The 10829-nt window shown below is 46.4% G+C and overlaps 1 protein-coding gene across 1 annotated transcript in view; it reads right to left on the bottom strand.

Moving 5' to 3' along the window:
* The window catches only part of MAN2A1 (mannosidase alpha class 2A member 1), a 209564-nt gene that overhangs the window by 44723 nt on the left and 154012 nt on the right, over positions 1-10829 (bottom strand). The gene's annotated exons all lie outside the window — the stretch shown is intronic.

Here is a 10829-nt window from a genome sequence, read left to right as displayed (position 1 = left end):
ATTTTTTGGCTCCCGAGGACAGCGTTATATCGAGGTAGAGGTGTAAGCTTTGAACCCAGTGCATGTATCAGTATTATAGAATGGGCTAGCAGAGACTCTCTACACCACTGCTACCTACCAGATTAGCCATATAATTTTGAAAGCTTCATTAACATGGAGTAGAAAAACGATGTGGATTATTAAAATCTGCAGATTACTAATAGCCAAAACCAGTATAGAAGTCAGCACACCTCCCGCAGGCAACGGAGTGTGCAACATTGTTGCTGGGTCCTGCCCCTGAGCACTAGCTAATGCTCTGGAACACAGCCGGGCTATTTATTGTCTAGAGTTGCTGCTGCTGCTCCTCCACCTTAAATTGTTGGTGCCTGCTGCTGCTGCTCCTTTTTGGGTGTAGGCGTGCTGTTGCTAGTCTCCTACCACTCCTATGGCAACTCTGATACAATCATAGGAGTGAAGAGAAAGTACAGAGTCATTTGAATATGAGTAAATAGGGCTTTCAAAGGGCAGAGAATTTGAAGACTTCGTTTTGATGTGACTGGGAACACAAAGTATGTCTATTGGGCGATGGAGGGGGGAGGGATGAGAGCCAGATTGTAAAAGTTAATTAGGTACACACAACCTATGAGGAGTTTCAAAATGGAGCGTACATGTTAATTTTTGATAAGATAGTATGCCACATTTCGGCCAAAACAAGGAAAGAAAATTATGAAATGTTTGTTTGTAAGCTATAAGCTTCAGACTTAAATTCTGGAGTAAGATTGTGTGCAGCCTTGATCTCATCAAAACATCAAGAAAATCCTCAACTTAATTTCATAGTAAATGGATTACCTCTACCCTGGTTGACCATCTTGTCATGGTTTGGCTTTCTAATGTAATTCTAATATGTTTTTCAACATATTTCAACAACTAGTAAAAGAGGAAAACAGGGTATACAATCTTTGAACAATTCCAAAATTTAGAATAACTTGTGGAAAAAACATTACAGCTGGTTCTCCAAGAAGATTTAGTGAGTCAGCAGCACAGGGGACAAAAGATGTGTACTGATTTACCTGCTGAATTTTATTTTGAACACCTTTGTATGCTGGAGCCATGTTAACTCTCTTGTCATAACTTTGTCCCCTCCAATTAGCCATATCTAAACAGTCTTTTTTCAGCATCTCTAAAATAACCTGTCATACCCTTCCCTGTTTTGGTGTGAATATCAATGAAATCTACAAAGCAGTCACCAACCTTTTCTCCATTTTTTGATACCTCAATATACCTTAACACTTGAGACATTTGTTCCATTTGGAAGTGTTTGGAATACAAATATAATAGAGAAGTATTTAAACTTTCCTAAATCTGTCAAAAAAAGTCTACCATGCTTTTTATAGGACTGGCCTTAATAGTGTCTACATGATCTCACAACATGATACCATGCCTTGCAAGCAATTCAAATAAACACCAAAAATTATCATGACAACTTTCTAATTTCTCATCTGAACCTCTCAAAACTAAATCTCTCACCTAAGCACAGCAAAATATCCAAGAAATAACGCAAAATATTATATCTTGTGATCGCAGATTTGCATATCTTTGTCAATTGAGCAGTTCTTTACCAACCATTCTGCAATTTCCATCCAGCAAGCGATTGCCTCCACCTGTTCTTTGAACCTTCATGTAGGCATAATCAATTGCTAAAGTGGAAAAATTTGTGAACCCAGTTTTACAGTTTGCAAAGGAAGACAAGGAGTTTCGCTGGAAAAGCAAACAAGTGAAACAGAACAAGAAGGCAAGAGTCAAACTGCATATCAACCAAGATCACTGGTGCAACTCCCCATTAGAAATTTTGACAAAGAACCACGATTTTAATATTTGCCTTTATTTGCATTCGCTAAGTAAACAGGCTCATTCTAATTGAACAACGGGACCATTTTCTACCAAAAAAAGGTAAACAGAATCTGTCACTTTTGTGGCCAAGCAGCCAGATCTCACCTGAAAACAAAATTCTGCCCCATGTTTCCAATAACCAAACCGCTTTCAGAATCCACATCTATAACAGTTGTGCTAGTAACCAATGTGCAACGTTCTGCTGAAAATCAGATTCTGGGATCCAACAATTCAATGTCAGTTTTTTGCCAGAATCAGATACTCCAGAACTGAACAAGCCTGACAAACCCAAATCAACATCCTCACTAGCTAAGGGTAAGGGTAGGAAATGCAAGTAGCAGAACTGTCTGCAGATTGTTTACCAGCAACATGGTCAAATATTTCAAGATATTTTGTAGACCACTCTCACTTTTCTGATCAGCTTTTTCATGGGCCTGCTACAGCTTGCATTTTTGAGCACCACTCTTGTGCTTATAGGTATTCATGGCGGAAATCACAACTGACCATAAGAATTCACCCACCATTCTCTTTATGAATGAATTGCTACGTTTGGAATGACTGGGCTAGAAGGTGAAAGATCTAACGAAACATAAGGAAATCAGGTAAGAGATCATATCATCTCTGTGAAACTCAGAGCTACATCAGGTAAAACTAATGAAAAAGAGCTCAGGAATGCGGATAAGTTTAATTGAAGTCTAGTGAAGGGAACAGTTACAGAGAAGGTTAGGGCCCCAAAATGGAAGAAAAGAGAAAAAAGTTAAAGAAAGGGGAGCAAGGCCTGGTTTCACTGAAACCATTGAACTGCCTTTCACATGGCCATTTGGAGCAGGTGGTCCTGAGCTCTATTTCCTACTTATAAACCATGAGGTTCAAACAGTTTAAAATTTTTATAGTGGACATAGCTCATCATTTGTATTCCCAAATCACAACTAATTAACAGGTTTAAGATCCAACCTTGAGTGGCAAGTAATGATGGGAACAGGTCAGATGTACAGACCAATCTGGACTACTTGGTAAGATGCCATTGTGTGTTTTAACAAAGCCAATTGTGAGGTCATACATAAAAAACAAAGAATGTAGGTCACACTTACAATATACATGGCTAAATCCTGGAATGCAGTGACATTGAAAAGAACTTAAGGTCATGGTAGTGTGATAAAGTTCCTCCTCTGCCTTGGTGGGTTCTGTGCTTTCTGGAGGATTTGCTTGCCTCAGAGGTTCATGGCAGTCCTCAGTTTGGCTTCTTTTGTTAGTGGCACAAACCTGCCGTTCACTTGGCTAACCTCTTCATTGGCCAGCATTGGGAAAAGGAGGAGAACAATCCTTGCAGTCTCTGCTGGCCCACCTAATGGGTCAGGGGACAGGCCAGAGACCTTTCCCTCTGATGGACCCACAGTCCAGATCAACTCCTCTTATATCAAATAGGGAGTTGAGGGGATGGGGGGAACCCGGGCCCGCCCTCTACTCTGGTTTCCAGCCCAGGGCCCTGTGGATTGCAGCTGTCTATAGTGTCTCCTGTAACAGCTGAGTGACAGCTACAACTCCCTGGGCTACTTCCCCATGGCCTCCTCCCAACACCTTCTTTATCCTCACCACAGGACCTTCCTCCTGATGTCTGGTAACGCTTGTACTTCGCAGTCCTCCAGCAGTACACCTACTCACTCTCAGCTTCTTGCGCCTCTTACTCCCAGCTCCTCACACACGCGCCTCACTGACTGAAGTGAGGTCCTTTTTAAACCAGGTGCCCTGATTAGGCTGCCTGTCTTAATTGATTCTAGCAGCTTCTTAATTGGCTCCAGGTGTCCTAATTAGCCTGTCTGCCTTAATTTGTTCCAGCAAGTTCCTGATTGTTCTGGAACTGCCCCTGTTACCTTACCCAGGGAAAAGGGACCTGCTTGACCTGGGGCTAATTTATCTGCCTTCTATCACTCTCCTGTAGCCATCTGGCCCAACCCTGTCACAGTAGGTAACCAGTTGAACATGAGCTTCCTGTGCAATATTGTAGTTAAGAAGCAGGGCCAGCTCCAGGCAACAACTGAGCAAGCTGGTGCTTGGGGCGGCAGATTGTTGGAGGCGGCATTCTGCCCAATCCTAGAGTGGCACTCTGCACAATCCTAGGGCGGCACGGCCGCTTTTTTTTTTTTTTTTCCGCTCCGGCCGCTCTGTAGGGGGCGGTGGCGCGGAGAACCAGAGCGCCCTGCAGGGCAGTCCTCTTCCTTCCCTCCTCGCCGACCGGAGCAGAGCCCTCGCGGCAGGAGGAGGCACAGTGGGAGGGGCCGCATGGCAGCACCCCTGCTGTAGCCCTGGCCGCCCCCTTCTCTCTCTCTCCCGCCCGCTCCCCCCCCACCCCCCCCCCCGGGTCCCCCGGGCCCCCGCGCCCCGGCCGCGCCGCAAGTGTTTTTTTTTTTTTTTGGTTTTTTTTTGCACGCGCTTGGGGCGGCCAAAAAGCCAGAGCCGGCCCTGCTAAGAGGGTAGGTGCAATCCTTGGATGCAATATCAAGGAGGAGTAGAGAAGTGGCATTACCTCTAGTGAAACCATTATGGAACGTGTGTCCCCACTTAAAAAGGGATGGTGGAAAAACTGGAAAGGGATCAGAAAAAATACAAGAATGATTCAAGGTTTTGAAAGTACATAGTGAGAGACTCAAGCTATCTAGTTTATCCCAGAGGAGATTTAAAGATGCCTTGATCAGAGTCTGCAAGTACTTACATAGGTGTGATCGAATATGCCCCTGTATCCACAACCTACACACTATTGTTATAAATCTTTGTAACAAAGTATACCTTGGAAGGTCTGCCTTGAAAACTCAATTTTCTGATCAGTATTGTCCTGGCAAAATTTGTATGGCAACACTGTATGTAAAGTTATAAGATTTTCCTATATGAGGTTATTAACACATGTTCCAAACGCCGCAGCCCTGCCCAAACAGTCAGTGAACAGATCTCTCCTAAACAAAGGAATGTGTGTGTGCCTTTATTTGCATTTAAGCAGTAAACAGAATCATCAAGTAGGGAGGGAAACAAAGAAAGCTCAAACAGTTGAGAAAAAGCCAGCAAGAACATCCTTCCATATGGACTCTGTCTCCTCATTCCCAGCTGGAAATGTTTTTCAAGAGGGGGACTGAAACTATAAAAAGGAGGAACAAATACCCCAAGACACGTCTCACTTCCCCTGAGCATCCACTGTACCTGACGTGACAATTCTGGGCTTTGTGCATATATTACTGGGTGAGGTTCTCTGGCCTATGTTATGCTGGAGGTCAAACTAGATGATCATAATGGTCCCTCTTCTAGCTTTTGAATCTATGAATCTCTAGAATCATGACAATTCCACCTGGTCCAATATCTAGGTGGAATTCTGATGATTTTCCTGGTATTTAATTTATATTCCTCTGCTCAAATGCTTCAACTTAAACCTATTATTTCTTATGTGTCTTGTTGACATGTGAGACTAACTTATCACAATCCTCCTTAAAGGAAACAGTTATTTGTAGAGTTATGTCTCCTCTCAGTCTTCTTTTCTCCAGACTGACCATACATTCCTCTGTCAACCTTTCCACACCAGTCTTGTTTTCCAAATGTTTAATTACTTTTATTGGTCTTATGTGTCTGTGGCATTTTAACAAGGTTGTTCTCAAAGCTGAAATTTTAAATATTTAAATAAATATTGACTACTCTAAACAATAACGGATTGCCCTTGACTATCTCTTAAAATACACATCTAAATAATCAATTCTCTCCAGACACAATACATGGGGTAACAACAAGTATAATTACTTAGAAAAAAACTGTATTTGAAGAAATGTATTCAGGATGCAAACTCAAACCCTTAAAAATTTACAAACTGCCAGGTTGATGGTTGCCTATGCCTCTAAAAGTTCTGATGTGACAATAAGTGGATTCCTAACATTTCTGTCTTGATGTTCCCAACCAACTTCAAATAGACAAATCTTTGCATGCTATGCTACTCCAGAGGCAATTCCATGAAGAAAACACAAATTAATAAAATTGGTTAAGCAAGTTGAGCAATATGGCTGGATATGAGCTCTGGCTGTCAGAAGCAATTAACCCAATCAACATAATTTACATTTAAAAATCAAAACACTGTGATAAATAAATTGAAAAAAAAAGTAGGGAATAAAATATGTTCTCTGCACTCTCCCAAACACTATACTTCTGTTTTACTGAGCTACAAAAAAGACAACGTCCATAGGGAGGAGGTGGTGATGGAACAGATTTGGGAAATTCTCAAAATATTACAATTCTCCCTCATTTTAGCAATTCTTACTTAACTATTTATTATTTCTATAGTATAGTAACCAAAGACCCTAGTCAGGATTGCGGACCCATTAAATGCTGCATGAAGCTGAGAGAGATGTAGGGAGGCACAAAGGAGCCATTTATACTTCTCGTTCCTGGGGCTAGTCCTACAATGGCCTGGTCCTCAGCACAGGTGCAGCCTCAAGGCCAGTCTAATCTAAAATAGCTGCACAATGCCAGAGCAACAGGATGTCCCAGCCACACCATTGCTACATCCCTTATCTCAGGAATGCCACCTGTGCTGGGTGTTGAGTGGTGTAGGGATAAAGTGAGAAAGGCCAAAAGCCATGTAGAGTTGGACCTTGCAAAGGGAATTAAAGCCAATAGTAAAAGGTTGTATAGCCATATAAATAAGAAGAAAACAAAGGAAGAAGAAGTGGGACCGCTAAACACTGAGGATGGAGTGGAGGTTAAGGATAATCTAGGTTATCCCCCAATATCTAAGCAAATACTTTGCCTCAGTCTTTAATGAGGCTAATGAGGAGTTTAGGGATAATGGTAGGATGACAAATGGGAACGAGGATATGGAGGTAGATATTACCACATCCGAGGTAGAAGCCAAACTTGAACAGTTTAATGGAACTAAATCGGGGGGCCCAGATAATCTTCATCCAAGAATATTAAAGGAAATTGCAAGCCCCTTAGCAAAAAATTTTAATGAATCTGTAAAGTCAGGGCTTGTACTGTATGACTGGAGAATTGCTAACATAGTCCCTATTTGTAAGAAAGGGAAAAAAAAGTGATCAGGATAAATACAGGCCTTTTAGTTTGACATCTGTAGTATGCAAGGTCTTGGAAAAAATTTTGAAGGAGAAAGTAGTTAAGGACATTGAGGTCAATGGTAATTGGGACAAAAGTAGATCGTGCCAAACCAACCTGATCTCCTTCTTTGAGAGGGTAACAGATTTTTTAGACAAAGGAAATGCAGTGGATCTAATTTACCTCAATTTCAGTAAGGCATTTGATACAGTTCCACATGGGGAATTATTAGCTAAATTGGAAAAGATGGGGATCAATATGAAAATTGAAAGGTGAATAAGGAACTGGTTAAAGGCATTTGATACAGTTCCACATGGGGGAATTATTAGCTAAATTGGAAAAGATGGGGATCAATATGAAAACTGAAAGGTGAATACGACAACTGGTTGTACTGAAAGGTGAACTATCAGGCTGGAGGGAGGTTACTAGTGGAGTTCCTCAGGGATCGGTTTGGGGACCAATCTTATTTAATCTTTTTATTACTGACCTTGGCACAAAGAATAGGAATGTGCTAATAAAGTTTGCGGATGAGACAAAGCTGGGAGGTATTGCCAATACAGAGAAGGACTGGAATATCATACAGGAAGATCTGGATGACCTTGTAAACTGGAGTAATAGTAATAGGATGAAATTTAATAGTGAAAAGTGCAAGGTCATGCATTCAGGGATTAATAAAGGACAGTTACCTGTTCCGTAACTGGCATTCTTCGAGATGTGTTGCTCAGGTGTATTCCACTATAGGTGCGTGCTTGCCACGTGCACCGGAAGTTTTTCCCTTAGCAGTATCCTTGTGGAGGAGCACCGCTGCGACCCCTGGAGTGGCGCCGATATATCGCGCCATAAAGGGGGCTGCGTGCCCCCTCCACCCTCAGTTCCTTCTTGCCAGACAACTCCGACAGAGGGGAAGAAGGGCGGAACAGGTAACTGTCCTTTCTTCTTCGAGTGATTGCTCATGTGTATTCCACTATCGGTGACTCCAAGCTATACCTGATGGAGGCGGGTAGGAGTTTAAGTGTAAAGCTTTAAGGGTTACCTGGGCGGAGCACCGCCCTACCAAACCCAGCGTCCTCCCTCGTTTGGGAGACGATCACAGTGCGATGAAAAAGTGTGAACAGAGGACCATGTAGCAGCCCTACAGATGTCCTGAATAGGGACATGAGCCACATAGGCCGCTGACGAGGCCTGGGCTCTCATCGAGTGAGCCTTCACAATAGGAGGCGGGGGAATCCCTGCCAGGTCGTAACAGGTGCGAATGCACGAGGTGATCCAGCGGGAAATCCACTGGGTGGACACCAGTTGTCCCTTCATGCGCTTGGCCAATGCAATGAACAGCTGGGGAGACTTCCTAAATGGCCTGGTTCTGTCCAGGTAAAAAGCCAGCGCTCTGCGCACGTCTAACGTGTGCAGGCGGCGTTCCTCATTGGAGGAATGGGGCTTAGGGCAGAAGATCGGGAGGAAAATGTCCTGATCCATATGAAAAGCCGAGACTACCTTCGGCAAAAAGGCAGGGTGAGGGCAGAGCTGCACCTTGTCCTTATGGAAGACCGTATACAGCAGCTCAGAGATCAGGGCCCTGAGCTCCGAAACCCGATGGGCTGAGGTGATAGCCACTAAGAACACCATCTTCCACGACAAGTGGGACCACGAACACGTGGCTAATGGCTCAAAGGGAAGCCCTGTGAGGCGGGAGAGCACTAGGTTCAGGTCTCAGAGCGGGACCGGGGGCCTGGCGTAAGGGAATGTCCGATCTAACCCTTTCAGAAACCGGGCTGTCATGTGATGTGAAAACACAGACAGGCCCTGCACTGGGGGATTGAAAGCCGAAATGGCAGCCAGGTGCACCCTGATGGAGGAGGGCGCCAGTCCTTGGGTCGTAAGGGACAGGAGGTAATCGAGGACAAGCTGGATAGACGCGGAAGAGGGAGAGGAACCTCTATCCCTCACCCACCTAGAGAACCTATACCACTTAGCCAGGTAGGTTCGATGCGTGGAGGACTTTCTACTTTCCAGCAGGACCCTTCTCACATCCTCAGAACACCTCCCTTCCTCCTCATTTAACCATGGAGCAGCTGTCAGGTGGAGCGCGGCTAGGTTGGGATGGAGGAGACGACCGTCCTCCTGGGAGAGGAGGTCCGGACGGAGCGGCAGTCTGTGAGGGGGGGCCCGCTAAGAGTTGCAGTAGGATCCCGTACCAATGTTGACGGGCCCAATCCGGGGCTATGAAGATAACCCTCGCCCCGGCTGACTTCACCTTCTGTAGGACCCTGCCAATTAGGGGAAGGGGGAAGGGCGGGAAGGCGTAAAACAGCTCCCTGACGTTTATGTGCAGGGTTAGTTCCACTGGTGACCACATACCCCGGGTCCTGAAGTCCCCCACATGGGCTCCCCAGCCCAGGTCCGAGGCATCGGACACTAGATCTAGTGAGGGAGGGGACTCTCAGAAGGGGATTCCCCGGAGCATGTTGCTCGGGAGGGACCACCATTGGAGGTCTGTCACCACCGTTGGCGGCACCGTGATGACCTTGTCCAGGCCGTCCCTGGCCTGGGAGTACCGGGAGGCCAGCCAAAGCTGAAGGGGCCTCATCCGGAGCCTGACATGTCGCACCACATAGGTGCATGCTGCCATGTGGCCTAGGATTTGAAGGCACACCTGTGCCGTGGTTACCGGGAAGGCCGTGACCGAGGCGATAAGAGCCCTGAGCGTCTCGAATCTGTCCTGTGGGAGAGAGGCCGTGGCCACCCGGGAATCTAACAGAGCCCCTATAAAGCTTATGCGCTGAACTGGGATTAACGTGGATTTCTGCTCGTTTACCAGTAGGCCTAGAGCTGCGCAGGTGTCCAGCAGGAAATTTATCTGCTGCTGCACCAGAGACCGAGACCGACCCTTGAGCAGCCAGTCGTCGAGGTAGGGGAAGATCTGCAGCCCTTTCCTCCTGAGGTGGGCCGCCACCACCACCATACACTTCGTAAATACCCTGGGGGCAGCAGAGAGGCCAAAGGGGAGGACCGTAAACTGGAAGTGGTCCTGATCCACCAGGAAACGGAGGAAACGCCTGTGACCCTCGAAAATGTGGAAGTACGCATCCTGGAGGTCCAGCGCTGCAAACCAATCCCCCTGGTCTAGGGATGGAATAATAGAGGCTAGGGACACCATGCGGAATTTGCAACGAACCAGGAACTGGTTGAGATTCCGCAGGTCGAGGATGGACCGAAGCCCGCCCTTCGCCTTCAGGATGAGGAAATACCTGGAGTAAAATCCCTTGCCCTGGAATTCCCGAGGTACCCTCTCCCACAGCTCCCAGGGAGAGGAGACGCTCTACCTCCTGGCGGAGGAGGAGGGTATGCTCCGGGTCCCCAGCCAGCTCCCGAGACGGGAGATGGTTGGGGGGCGGGGGTTGAAACAAACTGCAACCTGTACCCTTGGGAGATGGTGCTGAGGACCCATTGGTCCGACGTTATACGGGACCATTGCAGTCGGAAAGCCGATAAACGGTTGATAAAACGCAACTTTATTAACTGGGGGGGGGTACACTGGCAACAGGCACGGTGAACCCCCTCAACGAGTCAAAAACGCCGTTTCCCCGGCCTCTTGGCCTTCGAGGGCCCGGGCCTTGGGGCCGAACGGGATTGGCGTTGGGACCGACGCCTTTGGTCTCTCTGCCGCTTAGGCGGGGGTTCGTATCTGCCCCGAGCCGGAGGAGCAGAGGTTTGAGGCCTGGGCTTGTCCTTAGAAGGCGGGACATAGAGGCCCAGCGACTGCAGGGTGTTGCGGGAATCCTTCATCCCATGCAGACGGGTATCTGTCTGGTCCGCAAATAACGCTTTGCCATCAAACGGCAGGTCCTGCATTATCGACTGGGACTCCACAGACAGCCCCGATA

Source organism: Terrapene carolina, unplaced genomic scaffold (assembly GCF_002925995.2).
Source record: "Terrapene carolina triunguis isolate 2854851 unplaced genomic scaffold, T_m_triunguis-2.0 Scaffold69, whole genome shotgun sequence".
NCBI classification, from domain to species: domain Eukaryota; kingdom Metazoa; phylum Chordata; order Testudines; family Emydidae; genus Terrapene; species Terrapene triunguis.
Note: the sequence above shows the minus strand (reverse complement) of the source record. Positions and strands in the feature narration are given on the sequence as shown.